Source organism: Rhinichthys klamathensis, unplaced genomic scaffold (genome assembly GCF_029890125.1).
Source record: "Rhinichthys klamathensis goyatoka isolate OS25496 unplaced genomic scaffold, OSU_Roscu_1.1 h1tg000670l_1, whole genome shotgun sequence".
In the NCBI taxonomy this organism is placed as follows: Eukaryota; Metazoa; Chordata; class Actinopteri; order Cypriniformes; family Leuciscidae; genus Rhinichthys; species Rhinichthys klamathensis.
The window spans coordinates 144966-169037 of record NW_026607106.1 but is presented as its reverse complement, the minus strand read 5'-3'; positions in this window follow the sequence as shown (position 1 = coordinate 169037).

Genomic DNA, 24072 nt, shown 5'->3' with positions numbered 1-24072 from the left:
AGATTGCAACCAATTTTTACAAGAGCGCTCGTGCTCTTGCGCGTGCTCGAACACAGAAAGAGAAAGCATCACACAACATGCTGGAAACTCATGTAAACTCCCACTGCAACGTTACAATAATAGGCTACCTTTATCAGCTTGACGTTGAACTAATACTCCATGCTCGTACCATGATAACGTTACATTGACTGCATTTAGCCGACATGTGGTGTTAACTAGCATAACAAGGCATTTCACTAACTATTCGTGTATCTTTCACAATCAGCAATGTTAACATAGGTGAATGTATAATATGATAACGAAAATGGCTAGTGAACTAGACTGAACAATTCGCCTTTGGCTAAGCCCCGCCCCCCTTAGTTACTGTTGCTACGTCCGACAAATAAACTTCATCTGGGCTCTGGTATCAACATGGCTTATGCTGTGACAGCTCTTGTTTTATTTTATCAAACTTTTATAAAGCAGCAAATAAAGTGTCCGATAGAAGTAGGAAAAAAGCGGCTGCAATATACGTTCGAAGGCTATATTCACGACATACAGGTGAAACGCAAGGAACAACAAGGCATCCAAATAGAGGCAAAAGCATACCGGTCACAGTCAAAAAATGAACCACCGCATATCCTACTAATCGAGACGGAGGCTGGGGGGACTAACAATATCAAGGAGCAACACTGTTCAAATAAAGCTGGGTAGGTCTCTATTCACGTCTATAATCGTTATTACAAAGCAAACGGACTACGCGAGTATAACGTTGTATTTATTAGCAGCGTATGCTAGACGACACTTGTCAGGATTTGACCAGTTTGGGAAGGGAAAAAAACGGACACCCCCCTCCAACCTCTCTGGGAAACGCGTATCTGTGTTACAAATGCCCCAGGCACAACGTTTAACCATATTTTTTATAAAACTACGACGGTAATAGCCTGCCGAGACCAAAAATATGAGACGCCTGTGTTAAAGTCAATGGAGCGCTGTGAAAAAGTGTCGGACCACTGTGGGAGCTCGTTCTTGGCTGCGCTGTGATTGGTCAATCTACATTCTAGGGTGTGTGGCTTAGCCATAGGTGAATTTCAGTGTAACAGTAAGATCGTAGGAAGTACCATTACTGTACTGAACGTGTCTGGAAATGTGTATTATAAACAATATGATAGTAGTGGGATGAGTAACGTTACACAGTAGATCTAGTACATAAAATAAAAGTTATATCCTAAATCACCTACTTTTTGTTATCCTGGAACAGTATTTTGTATTCATTTCATGTCTCATGTATGTTGTAGTTTACCTTGCTATTTCATTACAGTTTACCATTATTTATTTCAGAATATCTGAAAACTTGTAATTTATCACAATAAAAATAGCGGAGGTCTCTCCATAATTCAAACGCTCTGCCGATGTTGATCCGTGTTTTCGTCCTAAGTCGATCCGATTCACGTTTGGCCTGACGAGCTTCAGCAGATACATTTTTGTTTTGTTTTTTATATTTATGTGGAGTTAGTGTTGGAGTCTGTGTTGTGCTGGAGACAGGTCGTTTTTTGGTGTTATCAGACTCCATGTCGTCAGCTGCAGTGCCATCGCATAGACTGTATATAAAAAGGAGAGAGGCTCGGGAGCGCGCATGCACGTCACATCTGATGGATTTCGCAGAAAATCCGACCCGGAGACTTCACATAGAAATAGAAATACTGGCCTTCAGAGGTAATAGCAAAACCCGACAAGTGGATCATTGTAATGTGTGATTACAACCCCTTCACACACAGGCAATAAAAAAGGATTCATTTTAGAAGAAAAGTTACATATAGCACCTTTAAAGGCTTTAAAGGAATGTTCTATCAATTAGAGAGATTGAAAAAAACATTTTAGTTGTGCTATTTAACAAAATTGAACTTTTTTTTTTTTTTTTTTTTACTTTGTAGTGAATGTTATAAATTAGAATTTTTAATTAAATTAGAATTTTAAACATTTTGTATACCTCAAGTGTTATAAAATTACACTCCAAATAATTTTTTTGTTTATTTAGATGATGTTTAGTTACAAAGATTATTGGAGTCGATTACACACTTTACAAGAATATGGCAAAACAATTTCATGGCAGTTCGTAACTATTTTACATTTTGGCAAATCGGTGGCTATACTTCGTGCGATCTGATTCGAATGTTCTTGTACAATCTGCTTACGTTACGCTCCAAGTATGTTTAGTGGTGGAAACTTTTGCTGGTGGAAACTAGTGGTGGAATGCTTACTTTTATCTAATAATCATACATTTTCACATTCTGCGAAATCATACGAAATTGTCACCTCTTAACATGCTTATTTTTTCTGTGAGATCAGGTTGAAAATACTGTTTCAGTATTTAATGTTTAATTCAATGTGTTACTTGACACTGCTTTGTAATTAATTGTGAAATTTACTAGCAATTTCTGAATGAAAATGTAAATCCGCATTTTTTTTTTCAGTGTAGGGTTTCAGATGAAGGAGAAATTCAGTGCTTCAAATTTGTTGGTGAGTCAAAATTTTCTGTGGAAACCTATGATATGGATTCTATTTTGAAACCGGTTGAATAAAGCAGTAATATAGACTAGACTATAGTATGCTGGCACTTTAAATTGCAGAGATTTGTCAATGGGTCAAGAAACATTGAACTGAGTGTGTGTATTTAAAATTGACCAAGAGGTCAGGCTGATACGGTCGCTGTACAGTGAGGGCCATAAAACACAGGGCTGATATTGATCCATGTGTGCGTGTCAAACCGTTAGTATGTTTCTTGTCACAGGCGGTAAATTAGCTGCCATGTCAGTTGCCTTCATTCACACATTTATTGCAAATCTGAAATTGCAGCAACTTTGGATTGTTTCCAGACACCCAAATGCTGTACAAGATCAATGTAATTATCACTGGAGAGCTATGAGCCCTTTGATTTTATGCTCCAGGATTTTTAAAGCACAGACAAGATGATCAACAGTCTAATTTACTTTCTCAATTTCACCCATCGAAATTAAATCAACCCAGAGAAACTTGATGTGTGAAAATGACTAGAAAGCTCAATAAGTGGATGTACAAGACTAATAGGCCCTACATATCTTATGCCAATCAAGTTAGCCAATCGAGTCAGCTGTGGATATTCCCCTGTCTGTCATATTACCATTCTGTGAGTTGATTAAGAAAATAAAGTCTGGCACTAAAAGTGACCTTTTCGTATTTGCTAAAACTTTCATTCAGATGTGCTTAACATGGCATTACGAAAAGGTCATTGTAAGATGGGAGGCATAAATACCTTTATCCTAGATTTTCAGGAACTTAATGAAAATAACCTTTGTGTTCCTCTGCTTTGAGCTTTAAATTATGAAGCCAGAAGTTTCTTAAAGAGACAGTGCATCTGTGTGTGTGCGTGTGAGACAGAGTCCTGCAGAATTGAGACCCATATTTGGGCTAATCGAGTTTGTGTCTTTCGCTGAATGCGAGTACTGGCACGCACAACCCTGGCCTGCTGCCACCAGTGGCCGTGATTGACTTCAATTATAGGCTTTGGGGATTACGTTGACCCAGGGTGGAAGTAAATCGTCTTGCTTTGCATATATAAATGAGCGATTATCAATCCTTTATCTCAGGGTGGCATCACTTCTCTTAACACTGCTGAAGAGAATTGATCAAATGAACATGTTCCAGCAAGCCAAGGACTTTTAAGTAAATAAAGACCAACAATAGTATCAGACAGGCCTCATCAATGCTTCTACTGAGACCTGTGTTAAAGGAAAAGTTAGTACAAAAAAGTAATTATTTTCTCACCCCAAATTGTTCAGTATTATTATTATTATTGTTATGCAAGTATGTGAGGTCACAAAACAATGGATTTACTGTGTTATTCTGGAAAATTCCCACATTTATTGTTAATGAGGATTATAGGAGATAGAGTTTTGGGGTAATGGTTTGGGTGAAACTTAGGGGCAAAGTTAACAGTGTAACAACAAATGTTAATTAAATGCAATTACTTTAAATGTAATTACATCACACCAATATGTATGTGCATAACAAATAAATTGTTTCAAAAGGTTAAGTAGTAGTTAAGACCACCTATAGTGCAACTGTATGTAAACACAACACAAGATGTTTGGCTGAATGTCTTCCTGCCAATGAAATTTGATGATTAAGGGACACAAAATAAATAAATAAATAATAATAAATGTGTTGTGATATTATGTCATGTGACACACAAGAACCAATGAGGACTGATGTTTTTGACCAATTTCTTGATTTTTACATCATTGCTTGAAATTTTGGTTAGTTAATGAAAGCTATAATGAGCTATAATGAAAGTGTCACTTCTGACCACTTGTATGTTGCATATATTCATTTCAAACTTGTATGTCCTGTGACAAAGCAGCTGTTTATTTTTGTGTGCAAATGTACAATTACAAGAGGGTGAATAAATGATGAGATAATTTTAAGTTTTGAGTAAAGTCAAATGGATGACATTGATGATGATGCATTCATTGTGTTTATTTGTCCTTTTTGGAGCTTGCCAGTAAGGCTGTTATGATTTTCACTGAACATATTGTAGCTAAAAGAATTCGCAGTAGAGATATAATTGCAATATTGAAATTATGAAAAAATATTAAACAAAGAACAATGCTATCAGTTAATCTTTATTTAGTTTTTTTGCTTTCATTTTTGGCCAATAAATTACACAAGAAGTATGTGCATACGGAGAGAGAGGCTTTCAAACACCCTGTTTTTTTTTTTAATGGAATCCCAAAAACTTTTTTTGGGGATACAGGTAGGTTCCCCCTCCTAACCGCCAGAGGGCGCACTTTCCCATACACTGAACTCTATCCTCTGGGTTCTACTTCCTATTTAAGGAGCCTTTGTGAATTCCTTTGTTCATTGTGAAGTATTGTTTGCTGGTCTGAAATTCTGAGTGGTTTCCCATTATAGATTATTTCCTTGTTTTGGGATTATCTGCCTTATAGCCTACTGTTTACTCTCTTGCATTTAATTGCGTGTTTGGACCGTTTTCTTGGTTTTTGACCCTGAAATTTATTGCCTGGCCTACGGCTGTTTGATTCACCCTTTTGCTGCTAATAAATCTCTGCATATGGATCCCTCTGCTCTCCCTGCTTAGTCTGCTATGTTTCAGAGTGTCTCTCTTTCGTCCGGCATGATTTTGTGCGGCAATAGTAGCAACTCACTGAGTTTTCGTTGTCTTATTCTTATTTTCATTTAATTATAGGTGACAACCAGCGTTATGGTGCAATATAGTGTAGTATTAACATATCAATATTTCATTTTTAAATGTCACTGTCATCGTCAATATTTGCGTTACCCCTTCTTGATACAGGCCTTAATCACCATCTGCCCTTTTTTTATGGAAAAGAGCAGCCTAACATCTCTATTTGTGCTGCCCAGAAAATAATGGGGTCGAATGATGTGACAATGAATTAATGACAACATATTCAGTGTCTCTTATCTTTGACGATTTTACATTATCCCAATGGGGAAAAAGGAGTATACTGTTACTTTGAGCCCCAATGTACAAAGATGATGTTGTAAATTCATTTCCCCCACTTTAAAGTACAACAAATCCCATAAAAGCTGACAAGATCACAAGGTGGGTACAAAAGAAGAACTGTAAAAAATCTTCCCTGAGGGCATTGACGTCAAAGTCTCTGTGTCTGTATCTCGACCCTAAAATGTGTAGCGTGTTAATAGTGTTTTAAGCAGGTGGCAACCCAAGCTGACTGTTATGTCATTTCCTGAGGGGGTGAGTAGAGCCTTGTGTCATCTCCTCCACCGGTGCCTTTATGAGCCCTCATGTTCTTTTGAGACTTGCTTTACTGTTTTTATGTTTGAAGTTCTAGAGATGCCACCGGTGTGTGTGTAAAAATAACAATACTTTAAAATGAATCTCTTATTTTTCCCTTTAAAATCTTTTAAAATGTCCCTCTGACACAAGCAAAACCCAGTAGGCCAATATTATTGGAGATTTTACCATCCGTTGTATCACAATACTTTTACTATGTATCATAAAACAGCTATGTCGTCTTTGAGACCCCAAACTTGACCCTCAACTGTAGTGGCTTGGTCCTTGTGAGAGGAGGTGTGAATGGACCAGAGTGCAGAGATGCGTGAGCAGAGGTCAGCGACAGCGAATGCAGCTGTGTTGTGTTGCGAGGAGTTGATGGAGGCTGTGGCGGCTCTCCTTTAACAGATTACAGCAGCTCTGTGTTACGGGGAAAGAGAGGCAAGGTCTGCAGACCATCCATCACCGGCCTTGTCTATATCCAGCCTTAGTCTGGCTAAGTCGTGTGATAAAGGTGCATGTCAGCTCCCCTCTGCTGCTCAACTGCATCCAATCCCTGCTGAAATCCACACTGGGTTCCTGGCTGGTGCACAAATCCACGCTGTTCAGCTCCACCTGCGGCCAACTTCACATACAGTGGAGAGACTATCCAGGTTTGACTTTCTGCTCTTTCGTTCTCTCTTACTTTTTCTCTGCTTCTTGTAATTTTTCCCCTGAAGGATTAAAACCCCAACTGTGAGGAAACATCCAGCAGTATTTTCCGTGCATATGACAGGGCTCGCTGCTCGTTGCAAAAGGGCAATTATATAGGCCCGACCTTATTGTGTGGCAAATCCTCTATCAGCTTGCACGCTCAGGGGAATCTCAAATTAATCCTGTCTGAAAGAGTGAAAGCCCAATCTTGTGTCTCTCTCATGTCATTAATACCAGTACAGTATGTTCTCACTTCATTCAGATTAACTGTCTGAATCCTGCATCTTGCTTGTTTGTTGGTTCTGCAGCATCTAAAGGTCCCTAGTCATCTCCATCACAAGCCTATTTATAGTTGCTTTTGAGTAGCAATGTGTGGGTTGTCTTTGAGTATTGAGTCACTGCATTATGTAGTCATTTATTTCTTGCTGGAACAATGCACAAAACATCAAGTGCAAACAATAGGCAGCACAGTGTTGTTTAGAGATATATTGCTGCCATCCCCAGTTCTCGTATCTCTGATATAAATACCACATTTTTGCATGTAACTTATACATGACTACTTTGGGCTTCAGCCATAGAATCATTTTACTCTCCCTCATGTCATTTCAAACTAGAATTACTAAACCAATCTCATGGGAAAACGGAACTATTTACATATTCGTTCCAATTCGCTCAATGTGAATCGTACAAAAAAGGACGATTTAAAAAAAAAAGGAAGCATTAAGGTCCAGCCCTAACCCCACAATGCTTTCTTTCATTGAAATTACAGACTTTTCTCTGGTGACGTATTACGAAATTCTCCAATCATTTAATTAACTTAAACATACCCCTCGCTTACTATAGACTGCCAGTTCACATTGGGATCATCATAATCATAAAAATACTGTGAAGTACACTGATGACCAGTCACAGGTGAAGCAAACATTGTTGATCATCTCCTAACAAGGCCTCATATTAAGGTGTGGGTAGAATAGATGCTAAGCAAACAATCAGCACTCGTAATCAATGTATTGGATACAGGAGAAATGTGCAGGAATAAAGATATGAGTGACTTTGACAAGGACAAAATTGTAATGGCAAGGCGACTGGAACAGAGTATCTTTGAAACAGCAAGGCTTGTGGGTTGATCCTGGTCAGCAGTGGTGAGAATTTACCAACAGTGGGCTGAGGACGGACACACCTCAAACTGGCGACAGGGTGTTGGGCGCTCAAGGCTCATCGATGAAATGAAGGCTATCCAGTCTGAGCAAATAGTTGCACAAGTCACTCAAAATTGTATTGATGGTTATGGGATGAATGTCACAACACACAGTCACCGTGATTTTTTGATCCAGGTTTATCCAGGAAGACATGTTCCTGGATAAACATTATTTTGTTGAGTCTGGAAAAAACATTCCCTTCTGAAAATGTAGTGCTAACCCTGTCCATATACCCCTAATCCTAACTCTAATTTATCCCTAAAATCATAGGGAAATTATAGGATATGTGAATAACACTAATGCAGAAGCACCTAACCCTGGTTGTAAGCCTAAACTTGATGTTGAAATAAACTGTCCTTCAAATCTTATGGGTTGATTGGAATGTTGTTCTAGGATCAACAAAGATGCTTTATCTTGAACCCTCTAGGCGCCACGGTCGAGTTTACTTGACAAGATGCGGCACCGAATAAAATGGCCGATTTTGTCAAATTGGGTGTCAAATTTCGTTCGACCTCCCCTCCACTGGATGGCAGGCATGTTATACTTCAACCCCGAATCAAAAAAACGTCATGTTTCTATACAAAATGTTCGAGTTAGAGCGCATTGAATCAGTGCGATCAAAAGCGGAGCTAGTGTGCGAGTGAGCCATTTTATCAGAGCCAATCGCGGCGACAGTATTGTGGTGGAGACTTTGTCTAATACCACTGGGTATGTTAGACGAGGTCGAAGTTTTCATAGGACAGTTAGGAAGGCAACGTGGAGGCAGGGTGGGGAGTCGCAATGACAATAACAGTAGTCCGAGCTGTGCACACTCAAGGCAGATCTGGCCACGCTGCTCATATCATCTCTCTCATGATCTGTGCCTTGTCGTGGCGAGTGAGCGTTTGAACTAAACAGGTCTGGTCTACTTGTGTTTGTATGTCATATGAATAATATATATGTACCCCATACATGGAATCAGAGTGCCTGTATTTAGTAAATGGAAAATCTCTACAGCAAAAGGCCAACCACTACATGCATTCGGTTTGTTTCTACCATTTATTAGTAATGATTTACACAGTTTGTTTACAACTTACTATATACCTGAGCATTCAGTATTGTGCAATACAGCATACAGAAGGTGATGGACATTTTGGGGGAAAGAAGTGCTGCATTTTATCATTTAAACATGTGACTTTTCATGAAAATTCTATAATCCAAGATTGCCGCCGCCATATGACGTCATAATATGCCAATTAGATGGGAAAATGTAATTTTCTACATAAACTTTGGGTCATCCTTAATATTTTTCTAATTTACAGAAAGTCTCTATCTTTTATCACTTTTAAAGGGGTCATGAACTGGCTTTTTATATTGTTGTCTGAGGTCAACTTATGACGTTCGCTTGGTTTTTACATTCAAAAACATCAAAATGAACAAGTAATAGGCTATTTTCTACCCTTGTTTTGAGCCTAGCTCAAAACGCTCGGTTTTTATGGGCGTCTCGCATTGAAGACTTGGAAGTAAACGCCCACTGCTGTGAGTGGATAACAGTTTTGCATATTATAATGAGTTTCGTGTAATGCGCGAATCGGTGGGCGGGGCTAAACCGTCCGTGTTGAAGTAGGCGTTGATCTTCTTCTGCGGGGGTGGTGTTTTATCCTCTTTGTCGTCATAGTTCCCCACTTTGAAAAACGAGTCGTTTGCTGAGCCTGGTGTCAATGAAAGCTTTTATTGGACTAACAAGGACGTTTTCAGTTCTGAAACTTACAGGATATTCTTATAATATGATGACCTCTTAGATGTCAAAAGCTCAAGGAAAATTTGATTTCTCAGTTCATCATCCCTTTAAGATATAGCCTTTTGAAATTAAGATGACAAAATCGAACGTTTTAGGAAAAAAACCTCTGGCGCCTAAAGGGTTAACATGTTTTACATTCACCCACAACACACAGTGCATCACACTCTGCTGCGCATGGTGCCTATGATAACCCCTGTCCACCGTCGAAAGCGCATACAATGGGAATGCGAAAGTTGTAACTGAACAGTAGAAGAAGGTCATCTGGTTCGATGAGTCCCATTTTCTTTTACATAACATGGATAGCCGTAACATGTGCGCCGTTTACCTGGGGAAGTGATGGCACCAGGATGCACTGGGACGACGACAAGCAGGTGGAGGGTGTGCAATGCTCTGCTGGGAAACTCTGGTTCCGGCCATTCATGTAGACATAAATATGACACTTGCCACCTAACTAAACATTGTTGCAGACCAGGTACACCCCTTCATGATAATGGTGTTCCCTGGTGGAAGTGGCCTCTTTCAGCAGGATAAAGCACCCTGCCACACCACAAACATTGTTCAGGAATGGTTTGAGGAACATGATGAAGTGTTCAAGGTGTTGCCCTGGCCTCCAAATTCTCCAGATCTCGATCTCAAATTGAACATCTATGGGATGTGCTGGACCAACACGTTCGATACACTTCGCAACCTACAGGATTGCTGTCTGATGCTAACCTCTTGGTGAACGATACCACAGGACAACTTCAGGGGTCTTGTAGAGTACATGCCTCAGTGGGTTGGCACTGTTTTGCCAGCACGCAGAGGACATACAGCAAATTAGGGAGGTGGTCATAATGTTTTGGCTCATCAGTGCCGTGCATATCAAGCACCTCATTGGTTGTAGTTTGGATACATGCTAACCAATGGTGCTGCTTGCTGTTCTGTCATTATACGTCTCTATAGTGCACCTCTCTCTGGGTAATCTGGCTCTCCTAGTCATTTATTTTATTTTTTTGTCTGATTCTCATACCAAGACATCCGAATGTGGCCTCCACGTGCTTGACATTCAAATAATGCATAGGAACAAGTAATTTTCACCACCACGGGCGCAATACAGTATTTTGTTTGAAGAGATCATTACCTTTTCTCACAGCTTTTTTTTACCCGGCTTCCTTTCCTGCTCTGTCTGTGCAATCTGAATGCACAAAACCGTTCCCGTCTGAATCCATACCTAATAGGAATATGTAATACATTTCACACCTTTGATCATCTGAAATTGGGGAGATAGAGTATCTATCCAGCGCCATCAAACAGTGCAGCACTCTTATCTTAAAAAGTCCAACAGAGCTGAAAAGAAGCTTTTCATGTCTTTTTTCCCTTCCATACTCGATGCTCAGATGCTGCTTTAGTGCTGAAGGTCAAAAAGTAACATAAGGGCAGTTAAAGATTTTTGACATTACATGTAATTGCTGCACAGGCTCTGCTTGAACGTCTGCCGACCTCATTTGCAATTAATGATCATTTGCGGCAAGCAATTTATGCGTGTTTGTGTTAAGTTCATAAATCTGTGCTTTTTAATGAAGCAAATATTGATTCAGATGTTTTATGATGCAATAATTCATTTCCATTAACTTGCAAAAAACGAACAGTAGTTTAGGGCTTTGGGTTTTGAATTCGTTTGCATATTTAGTGGCTTCCACATGCTTCGATCCATCAGACTGTGTTTTGAGTAGGCCTTCTGTATTCGATCGAGAACTTCTTGACTGTTGATGAAGCATGTTCTTAGCTATGCAGGTGTGTTGTATGTCAGGATTTATTTTTATATTACACATCTCCCATATTGGCACTGTAATTCATATATTGACATTTTTTGTACCAAAATGTCTGACACATTTTAGCCTGGTCTTATTGTTTATAATTACTTGATATATGTAAAATTTACAGGTACAAAACTATACTTTTCTGCGTTTAGGCAGACGTTGAAATGAGCAATATGATATGATAACACCATCTAAAACATTAGCAGTATTACACATTTACAGCCATAGAAATGTTAAATATGTATGAACCTTTTATATCATATATATATATATATATATATATAGTACACATTTTCACTATTTTTATAGATATATTTTAGACCCCTTAACCTGAACATCAAACTCAAACCATAACTACTTTTCCACAATATAAAAAAGAATACAGTCAGAAAAGTGTAAATTATAGACACACGCGCACACACGCATATGCACACACAAGCACACGTTGGGTTTTCATGTTCATGGGGACTTTAATAATGATTTTATACTATACAAACTGTATATTCTATCCCCTAACCCTACCCCTAAAAACATTTCGCATAAAAAACAAACAAACAAACATAATCTAGTATGATCTATAATCTGTTTTTCACATGGGGACCAAATTTGTCCCAAGGTCAAAGATTTTTGGATATTGCCATCTTTGTGATGACATTTTGTCCCTATAATGTAGGTTTTACCAGTACCACCCCCCCACACACACACACACAATTTGTTTGGGATTTACACAACGAGTAAGTGCTGATAACCCATAACATCAGTTTGCCTTCATCTAAAAATATTTCATTCCCTTTCAAGGGAACTTCGAGCTGCGTCAAACGCTGTGGGAACGCCCCAGCGTTGTGCGTCATGAAGCACGTATGGAATCAGCCCAATGGAGAGACGGAACGTCATAGGCTCATAGGTTCCATAGACGTCATCGACCAGGAAACTATAAAGCACCCCAAAAACACAAGCGCATCAGCTTCTGTGCCTTCAGTCGCGCTATATGTGAATCTGTCTGAATGTAAACACTGTGTCTGTCTTTAGTATTTGCTAGGCAGGAGTTATCACATTTACACCACACAAATAATTTTGTATGAGAGACTATGGCGAGCGAACGGCATTTAAGAAGTGTGTTCCTCCCTGCTCGCGCTACCTAACGGGCGGGGATACACACGTTCTTTGTGTTGTTTGTTTGGGAGTGCAGCATGCCCAGTCAGCTCTCGAGGGGGCTGGCTGCGAGCATTGCGAGCGTCTGTTATGGGCGCTCTTTGAGGAGAGTGCTCGGTGCGCGCTCCCCGCGGTTCGAGTCCCGCTTCTGCCGAGGCTGAGCGGCGACGCTTATCGTGGGGATCGCAAATGGATCTTTCAACGGGGTTAGAGACGGGCTCTGCCTTATCTCTGCCTTTACCTGTTAGATCCAGTGTCTCAGCCCGGTTTGGAAGCACGCTCTGCGGTTTCTTCCGCCCAGGCTGAGGCACCAGTACTGCAACTATCTAACGTTTGTTATAAAAACTAGGAGATAAAAATAGCAGTATTGACGTGGGAGATGTGGAGGACTCGCCACCTAACACTCCCGAAAGCGAAGAGCTCATGGAGGTTCTCACTCGAGCTGTATCAGAACTAAGCATTGAGTGGCCAGTGGCTATAGGCAGGAGTCTGTTATTAAATCTAAGTTAGATGAAAGATTTCTCCCTTCCCGTGTGCAACCTCCATGCCGGTGCTTGCCGTTTTTTTTCATGATCTCCATACTGAGGTGTCGAGATTATGGAAGAAGCAGGCTTCTGATATAATTTTAGCCCCCAATCATTCACATATTCAGATTTAGCGGGGGCTAGGGTTTTGAAAAGAAAAGACGGCGCTTTGCCGCGGGTAGAAGAGACGCTTGCGAGCTATCTCTCTTCCGAGGCTGCATTGTCATTTAAAGCACCGGCATTACCTTCCAAGCCATTATGAAATATTTCGGCTTTGTAAAGTGTATTTGGCGGCAGGTCAGGCTGCGTCGTGTCTGCATACAATGTCTTTATTGCAGGCATATACCAGGCTGATTTGCTAAAGGACGTGAGCGTGAGTGAGGAGGCAGTACTGATGTGGTTCGAGAACTGCGTCAGGCTGCCGATTTGTGGTAAAATGATTTTTTCCAACATGAAACAGAAAGAGAAAGCTTTCTTTTAGATGATCCTCTCTCCCCTGCGGGGTTATTCAGTGACTTAGTTAATACTGTCATTGATAAGTTCAGGAAGAAAAGAAGCAGGCAGCAGCTTTTAAAAGGTTTCTTCCATTAAAAGTTCACGTCCACGGGGCTGCTGGGCGGGAGCAGCCCCGGCCGTCCACGAGCTCATCGCATAGGCGCAGCAAAGCAGAGTATCGCGTCTCGCGCTCCCCCTGCTGGACAGTGGGACCAGACGCGGCACTCTCAGCCAAAGCTTTTTGTAAAATAAATATAATATAATATAATATATATATATATATATATATATATATATATATATATATATATATATATATATAAAGCAATAGAACTGTTTTGAGGCCAGTTATATTGGTTATGCTGAGGGCGGTCTCCACCGAGGGAGAAAGGTGTTCATCTCTTTTTACGGTGCCGATTCTTCCTCGGTGCCCTCAGGGGCCCGTTCTGCCAACCCCGCCTTCATGCCGGGGCGCAGACGGTCCCGGCGAGCGCTTTCCTGAGGGACGCTCGCCTCCTCCTCTGAAAAAAAAAAAAAAGTGAGGGTGGTCCCCATCGAGGGAGAAAGGTGTTCACCTCTTTTTACGGTGCCCATTCTTCCTCGGTGCCCTCAGGGGCCCGTTCTGCCAACCCCGCCTTCATGCCGGGGCGTAGACGGTCCCAGCGAGTGCTTTCCCGAGGGACGCTCGCTCCCTCTGAGGAGGGTCTCAGAGCGGTCAAACCAGTTGTTCCCTGCCGGTGCGCCGTTACAGGGCGCTGTGTTTGCTGCTCAAATTACACCAGAGACCAGTCTCGAGAGACTGGTACCCTTAGTAGAATTTGTTTGGCAGAGTGGAAAAGCCTTCCAAGAATATCTCAGTGGGTCCTGGAGACAGTAGTAAGAGGTTATGCGATCCAATTTAGGTGTCGTCCACCGAAACTCAGAGGGGTTCTGCCCATAGTGTGGGCCCCGAGCAGGCTCTGGTAATGGAACAAGAGGTGAAAACGCTCCTTCAAAAGGGGGCTATAGAACGGGTTCCTCCTCCCAGTTTGGAGCTAGGTTATTACAGCCGATATTTCATCGTTCCAAAGTAGGATGGGGGGTTGCGTCCAATTTTAGATTTGCGCCTATAAAATCGCTCGGTAGGGAAGCTCAATTCAAGATGCTCACTATCAAGCAGGTCGTGTCACAAATCAGGTCCGAGGGCTGGTTTGTCACGATAGATCTAAAGGACGCTTACTTCCACATTTCCATACTTCCACAACACAGGAAGTTCCTGAGGTTTGCCTTCGGGGGCAAGGCATTCCAGTATAGGGTTCTTCCGTTCGGTCTAGCTATCTCCCCGTACTTTACGGAGCAGATGGCGGTTCGACATCGAGATGTCGTCCTCGCGCATATCAGGAAGTTGGGGTTGAGGCTGAATGCGAAGAAAAGTGTTTATCTCCTTCCCTGGAGACCACTTTTCTGGGCGTTGTTTGGGATTAGGTCACCCGCATCGCTTCGATTCTTCAGCCTTGAAACAGTAAAGCTAGGCCAGCTACTCACTGTAAAGCAGTTTCAGAAACTGTTGGGTTTGATGGCAGCAGTGTCCAACGTTATACCTTGGCCTGTTGTACATGAGACCGCTGCGGTGGTGGCTCAGGACCAAGGGGTTCTCCCCGAGGGGAAATCCACTCCGCACGATCAAAGTCACGCAGCGCTGCCTTCGTGCTCTGGTCTTGTGGAAAGAAACTTGGTTCCTATCCAAAGATCCTGTGCTGGGGGCTCTTTGTCGTCGCGTAAAGCTAACGACGGATGCTTCCCTCACAGGGTGGGGGGCGGTCATGAGTGGTCGTCCAGCCCAAGGTCTGTGGCAGGACCATCATCTATCAGGGCATATAAATTGTCTAGAGATGTTGGCGGTGTTTCAGGCTCTGAAACACTTCCTAGCAGACCTGAGAGGTCATCATGTGCTAGTTCAGTCAGACAACACATCGGTGGTCTCTTATATAAATCGTCAGGGGGGCCTGCGGTCTCGCCGGCTTTACAAGTTGGCCCGTCAGGTCCTCCTGTGGTCCCTAGGGAAGTTACTATCACTGAGAGCAATGTATCTTCCTGGGTATTTGAATGTGGTAGCGGACTCTCTGTCGAGGCAGGGGCCGAGGCCGGGGGAATGGAGACTCCACCCCCGAGGTGGTGGAGCTCCTTTGGGTTGAGTTTCGGTCGCGCCGAGGCGGACCTATTCGCTTCCAAGGAGATATCGCACTGTCGTCTATGGTTCTCCTTCAGTCATCCAGCCCCTCTGGGGTTGGACGCTATGGTGCAGCCGTGGCCGAGGTCACGTCTGTACGCTTTTCCCCCGATTGCTCTGCTACCAGGAGTTCTGGAGAGGGTTCGCCGGGACGGGGTCAGCCTACTATTAGTAGCCCCGTTCTGGCCGGCCCGAGTATGGTTTGCGGACCTGGTTTCTCTCCTGGACGGCTCTCCTTTGGAGCTCCCGGTCAGGAGGGATCTACTCTCTCAGGCGGGCGGCATGATATTTCACCCCCGCCCAGAGTTATGGAAACTGTGGGCTTGGCCTCTGAGGGGGCCCAGCTCTTAGATTCCGGTCTCTCAACCGAGGTTGTTGAGACCATCCTTCACTCCAGAGCTCCATCCACGAGGAAGCTATATGCCTTTGAAGTGAAAACTTTTCACTTCTTGGTATGGAGAACACCTGTAGGACCCAGTTAACTGCCCAGTGGGTGCAGTGCTGGAATTCCTGCAGGAGCGTTTCTCCACACTGCCCTACAAAGGCTAAGAGCAGTATCTTCAATTTTTCACAAAATGTTTTTTTGCACAAATAAAAAGTGCAGGATCTGCTCTACAATCTGTTAAAATTTCATATGGCTACCTAATAAATTTCTTATATAAATTTACATTTTTAGTTGCAGTATTGTATAGAAAAGTAGAGTGAAACCAAGGCAGAATGCAGTATCTGCCCGTACTGCAGTCTGTTTCACTATGATACTGCAGTTTGCATTTGTGTGGCATGAGTCAGGTTTTATAGCATACTGTATATGTATATAGCTCATATTTCATTTATTGATATATTGATTCCCTGAATGATTAAACTTAAACTGTTTGTAATTACATGTGAAGACCTATCCCAAACTGAAATAAAACCAATACGTTAATGATTGCCATAAAAAAACAGCACTTTTGTGATACAATTAAAATATATTAATCTAATAAAGCGTGTTTTTTGTTTGTTTGTTTTTTTAAAAACATGATTATAATGCCAAAGGGGATGGAAAGTCACAGCTTAGCAGAAAGAATGAAGATGGAGAAAACGGTCAATAAAAAAAAAACAAGAAAACGGGGGTTTACATAATATGCCACATCATTTTAATAGTTTGGTTATAATTAACATATACTGTACTTTTGACGACTATAAGCAGCTGCTGCAGCTGTGTGCATAGGTTTTGGTGATTTATGATATAAGCAAGTGATTATGATCACTTGCTACACTTACTGCTATATGTTATTGTATGGCCATGTAAGTATACGCAGTAATGCAAAGGCAAAGCGCAGTATAGCCTATAAAACTACCAAATTTTGCCTGACTGTCAAAAAACGACACGTTTAATATTCACCTCCCTTTGATCTATCTAATTGTACCCTTTGTTGTTAAATTTAATTGGATGCTTATATTTGGTGTAAGAAAAACACAAAAAGCTGTTTTTCTCAGTTTGGAGTTTTTGCTGATACTGCTCTTAGCCTTTGTAGGGCAGCACAGGGTTATCCCCCTCCACACTAAAGGTGTATGTGGTGGCACTGGTTGCTTACCACGTCCCTTTCAGTGGAGTTTCTCTTGGGAGACACCCGCTTATAACTCGCTTCCTTCGTGGCACTTTGAGGCTGAGGCCAGCAGTTCGTGCCTGGAATTTTCGCCTGGTATGGTTAAGGCTTTTCTATACCCTAGGCCAGGTTATGTTCCTAAGGTCCCTACTAATGTTGTTAGACCTACAGTTCTGCAGGCTTTCTGTCCTCCTCCATTTCTGTCGTCAGACCAGGAGAAACTTAATTTGCTCTGCCCAGTGAGGGCGTTAGACGCTTATGTCCACAGAGCTGCCCTGTGGAGGAAATCAGAACATTTATTTGTATGTTTCGGGCCACCCAGGAAAGGGTGTCCTGCGTCTAAATAGAGAATGAGCAAGTGGGTGGTCGAGGCTATCTCACGTGCTTATGAGTCGGCTGGTCAGCCTTTACCTTTGGCTGTACGAGCCCGCTCTACTAGGGGTATGGCTGCATCCAAAGCTTTATTGTCAGGAGTGTCCCTGAGTGAGGTTTGTGATGCGACTGGATGGTCTTTACCGTGCAGGTGCTCTCGTCCGCTGTGCGCTAGATCTCACATGACGGTCACTTGCTCCTATGGCGACGTGGGTATTCGCGTTCCCACAGCGTTTGACGCAGCTCGAAGTTCCCTTGAAAGGGAACATCTCGGTTACGTATGTAACCCTAGTTCCCTGATAGGGAACGAGACGCTGCGTCGTTCTGCCATACTCCCGGCATTCCCGTTAAGCGCTCCTTCAGGCCTTTTAGAAGCTGATGCGCTTGTGTTTTTGGGGTGCTTTATAGTTTCCTGGTCGATGACGTCACCCGCCTATGACGTTCCGTCTCTCCATTGGGCTGATTCCATACGTGCTTCATGACGCACAACGCAGGGGCGTTCCCACAGCGTTTGACGCAGCGTCTCGTTCCCTATCAGGGAACTAGGGTTACATACGTAAACGAGACGTTTGCCAGTCTGGTTTCACTTTTAAAATACTCATGCTGAGCTTCTTCTCCATGAATTACTGGATTTTCCGATCATTCCAGACGGAAGAATAAACACGTCCATTAAGCTTCTTCAAACCCAAACATCTCTAACTGAATCTCTCAGACTGCAGTGATGTTCACCGCCTCCAGCACTGAATATTATCACAATCATTCCTGTGTTCATATGTGCATGAAAGACCTGAATCGGAATATTTAATGACCAATAAGACCATTTAATTTATTTATGACCATTTAATTTAATATTCAACAATATTATTGATCTGCCTGCATTGACACCATTATATGAGAACTCAACTGAGCTGGACGATGACATCACGGTTTTCTCCAGAGCGGCTATATATATAGGCCTAAATGAACTAAATTAATAATACAACAAAAATGAAACATCACTGAACTTACTTAAGCTAGACTGTGACCACTGATCTATATAGAATTATGCATTATATAGATCAGTGACTGACGCTATTTTCTTCTGGGAAAAAATGTGTTGCGTTATTTTCCTGTTATCTATGTAAAGCTGCTTTGAAACAATCTGTTTTGTAAAAAGCGCTATATAAATAAAGGTGACTTGACACACACACACACATTATAAAGACAAAACGAAGGAGAAGGCCAATTTTGATCACAATAATTTATTCCAAGAATGGGAAGAATCAGTACCAAAGTATTCCAAATGAGGATTTCATTGTTGAAAATCATGTCTCGATCCTCTCAGTCAAGGCACGCATCTCATTCAAAAGCACACATCACCTGAAACACAGCATGTCACAATCAGTGACAAGGCAGACGATTTAATATCACTGCTGTAAAAGCTTTGTCTGTCAGCTTCCTGTGGCTGCAAATTTTGAATTTGTGTTGAGTGTGGGATTTAACATTCATGGTCACTACTGAGGATAGAGATTGTTGAATAAAAGGCTAGAATTTGGTTCTGTTCCTCGTACAAGATTCACTCAAGATTTTGATTACAGTGCCAGAAGAAAATTGATGCATTTATTATCATTTGATGTTATGTGTGTGGCGTATTTTTGCTGTGGCATATTTTTTGCTTTGGTGTATTTGTGGTGTATTTTATGAACAGCATACTTGGAGAACTACTGTGTCCCACGGCAAACAAAATAAATATGACATAAGGGCCTGGTTTCACAGACAGGGCTTAGATTAAGCCAGGTTTAGTCCTTAGTTGAATTAGGACATTTAAGTAGCTTTTATAAACATACCTTAGAAAAAAGCATTTCTGATGTGCATCTTGAGACAAAACAATAGCACTCACATATTTTAAGATATGTCAGTGCAAGTTGCTTTCAGTTAAAACAACTCAAGCATCCATTTTTAGTCCAGGACTAGGCTTAAGCCTTGTCTGTGAAACCGGGGAAGAAATGGTTAAACGTTTACAGAAATGCTATTCATTATAAGGTTTTAAAGTGTATTCTTGTTCAGCATTATGCAATTCTTTAAAATGGGTTGGCACCAGAAGTCACACTAGACTAAAGATAATGAAATTGTATAATTTCAAATTAAATAAATGAGTTAATTGCATTAATTAAATGTGATTAAAAACAATCTCATTGATCGTAAATACTATCAAATCAACTGATTAATTCCATGAATTATATATTCATAGATGAAATATGTATAAACATTTGTACGTTTGTAAAGTTGCTCACATGTACATGAGTTTCAGATGCTGCCAATACATCAATATTGTGTTTTAGTGTCTGTGCAAATGTTGGTGAATGTACATGGTAGAACCACGTTTTACGTAAAACACATTCAAATACTCATGAGGTCTCATTGCAAATTTAGAAAGAGCTTTTTTTTGTTGTTGCCATGTTTCTTCAGCCTTGTGGGATAGCAAAGTGTCACACTTCAGACTTTCAGGGGATGGAGCCCTTTACTCAACGGATTGAGGCACTTACACTTGAAGCAATTTCATTAAATATCCACAGGCAGAACTGTAAGTTATCATTTATTTCTCAGACATAACCTATAAAACAGTCTGTACTTATCACAGGCAGACATTTTGATCACAGAGTCTATACAGTACATATTTTGCTTTACAGTACATATGAGACTGCTGCCATATTGTTTAAATTATTTCTCACACTAGTTCATTAATGTGGTATCATGCATGCTTGTCCGGTACGCCAATGTTATCTCTATGACCCGTTAAAAAAAGCTTGATTTATAATCCGACTTTCATCTGAAATGCTCATGTATTTATACTTGGTCTGCTTGACCCCTGTCATCAAAGAGAGATCAGGAACTACATGTGCGTGGCGCTTTTACCAACTTCAGTCTTTCATCCTTTCTTAATGTGACCAAGTAAAGCAAGAACATCAACCGTTTTCCCTATTTGACTCATAATGATAATTATGAAATCATAAAAAAAAATATATATATATATATAATAACTTATATAATTAAACCTGCACTTCAGTTGACAAAATAACTATATGATATTTCACATGCCATTCAGGCGCAGGAGCAGTATAATGATACAGCACTCAGAGTACTTGACATGACGTGCTGTGAAAACAATCCTGAACAAAAGCACATTATTATTGGACCCCATGATTACACTATTGCTCACATTCCGTAAAAGAACATTTGAATTCAAAACAAGTATAACACTCGTGGAAAACTGAAATACATCTAACTTAAGCAGGGAATAGATTGCTATTAAGGCACAGGACAACTCTGATATTGGCTAGTTTATGGATTTGAGGACTGAGACAATGAAAAAATCATCCATTGTTGCTTGTCTTTGCTTGTGAATTTATCAATGCCAGTCCAGCCTCATTATTTCTTAATCTGTAAAATGACGCAAAATGAGGTTCCTGGTCTAGACAACCTATAAGTGCAAGAAAAAGTGCTTGTGTTTTGAAATGTACCCATGCCATTATTCCAATTTGATTGTGTTGATTGATGTATCTAACTAATATATATATATATATAAATTCCAATTTCAAAATCTTATTTTTCTTTGGTTTCTCAGGTTGTTTGGTTGTTACTGTTATACAGTATATTTTCATGTCCCCATCAGTGCTTCATATGTTTTGTTATTGTTTTTTTAAAAATGGAAAGCATATGAATTCATTTTTCTGTTATCATACTATCATAATGACACACAGAGGTCAGTTTTAATGTTATAATGTTTGCCATGGGTGCTGTAACGTTTAAAATAATAATAATAAAAAAAAAATCATAATGTTTCAAATAGAACATGTTGAATTTGTAATAATTTGTCGGTTTTCCCCTGTCCTTTGTATCCCTTGCCATCCTTGACTTTTGTAATATTCATTTATCTAGCAAAAGCCTGTTTCTTAATCATCCTCCATTTTTAGTGGGAAAACAAGAACACAAACATCAAAAAGTATTAAAAATGTATTTGATGGATTCTGAGAGGTTTTTTGTCATTAGCTGGTTTCTCACTCTAAAAGATTTGTATTCTGTTAAAGGGAGAGAAAAATCAAATTTGCCTTGATCTTTTGACATATAAGAGGTCTTTCTACCATTAAAACATCCCGCTAGTTTCAGAGTTTAAAACATCCTCATTATAAACAAAGCATTTGTTTAATCAAGCTACAAAACAGCTCATTTTGATAATGCGGGATCTGTGAAGTCACACGGCCTCCAGAGAAAGATTTCAACGAATAGTTGTACATCGTCACACCATAGGCCCCGCCCACTGGCGTTCAGTCGCTTAACGCCTGATATTTGTCTACACTGGATGTGGGCATCGTGCAAAATCAAATAGAACCCACTGAGGTTGTCTACACTGGATACAGTATACAGATACATGTTCAGTTTCTGAAACTCCACAAACATGAGTCTGCCGACAACAGGACAAATGGAAGAGTGAATGAACGTCCACTATGTTTAAACAGCTCGTTTGCGTTTCTATACAGACTTTAGAAGGATCCCAGTGGCGTAAAATTGGATGGTTTATTTTAATGGTGTCTCGAATCACATTGGAGGATTATATGTTTGTTCTGAGCATTTTGTTTTGTAAACGAGGCACAGTGTTACGGAGAGATAAAGCAGCCAACATTATTGGATCTGACAGCAGCTGCATCACAAACCACAAGTAAATGATTTCATAATGCTTTTTCTGTAAATGATAATGTTTTCAAAACACTTACTCACGTGCAACTGCCAGTGGGCGTTTATACTGTTTCCTTTGCAATGACGTTAGCCAATCAAAACAGTGGCTGTTTACTGACAAGCCTTAAAGGAGCCACCCCTCTTAAAAACAGATCATTTCAGACAGAGGGTCAGAATGAAGTAAAAAAAAAAAAAAAAAAGGTTTGTCTGCATATATATTTGTTTTTGTTTGTGTAAAAACTTTGAGGTAAATCTCAAAAATCTTGACATCTTCTTAATACATCCACACATGACTGTAATATGCAAGCATCTTTCTTTTTTAAAATCTGGAGAGTTCAAAAGGTACCGCAGAACAGGACCTGACCCAGGTTTATACAACATTTACATGAATCATTAATGTTGTAATGGTTGTGTTTTCGTCATAACCGAACATGCTTGTTTATCACACTGTCCATTAAAACATTATTTCCCCTCCTAAAAGCAGCCCTAAAGTGCTTGCTGCTTTTATCATTTCAGTGCCACGGGGTCACCAAGAGTTCTGCTAAATATTTCCGTTCACCAGTAGGCAGATGCATAATACTATAATGCTATCTGCACTTGTCTTATAATGAAACTTCGCTTTTCATTCCAAACTCTGAATCGGCTAACCTCTGGGGTTCTGGATCATGGCTTCCCGAGGAGCATACAGGAGATTGGTATCCCAGGAGAGCTTTAGGCAGAGGGCAGAAACCTTCTCCGTTCACCGCTCATTTCACACAGACAGCTCCTGCATACTCGGAGACATCATACTTCAGAATGTACCTCAAGTATGCCAGAATTGATCTGTTGCATGGTAATCTCTACTTTACATTCTTTAATTCTGCATTCAACATTGTTTTTTTCTGCACACGCATGAACAGTCATGACAAGCGTGCAGGCTATCATGATACGAACCAGCAAGAATCCAAGAACGACATTATTAATTTACAGGACGGCAGAGGTGTTCTGGGCTTAGGAGCCCATCATTTTAGGAACGGGGGAGGGCGGCGTAAAGCTGGCGGAAACCATTTCTGTGATGATAGGCATCAAGTAGAAAATATGAATTATTAATCACAAGCATTTTGTCCCTGATGCCCGGAGGAGAAGGCGACCACTGCTAACACAATCCCCATCGCATTCATTTTTATAGAAAACTTATTAAAGTATGTACTTGAGATCAAATGGTTCGTACTAGAGGAAACACACGGAAATAATGAATGTCATCAACTGAGTGTTTGTGGCTCTTAACAAGCAATCAGAAAAGTGCTGCAATACGCATCTGGAATTATGACTGAACTGAGATTGGGCTTCTCGAGTTATTTCATTATTTAGCTCCAAGTTCATTTCGTTAAGATATTCACGCTTTTAGAAACGGAGAGCAATAATGAGGGATTGACATAATATGCTCCAAATGACCCAATTGTGAATCATTGTTAGTGCAATTTCAGACAGCTGCATATATAATTGACCTAAGGTTATTCTGCTGCATAATGTTATGATACTTGACTGTGAATAAAATGTTTGGTGCTAATATTACAGCTGTATAGGTTTTTAATGGTAACAATAAAACATAGTAAGAGTCAGTTTGTTAACATTAGTTAATTTTTTAGGTTAATTCTTTAGGTCTCATGAACTAAACAATAAACTTTTTACAGTATTTATTGATCTAGGTTAATGTTAATTTATAAACATACTATTGTTCATTGTTAATTCCTAACATATTAATTGAACTAAC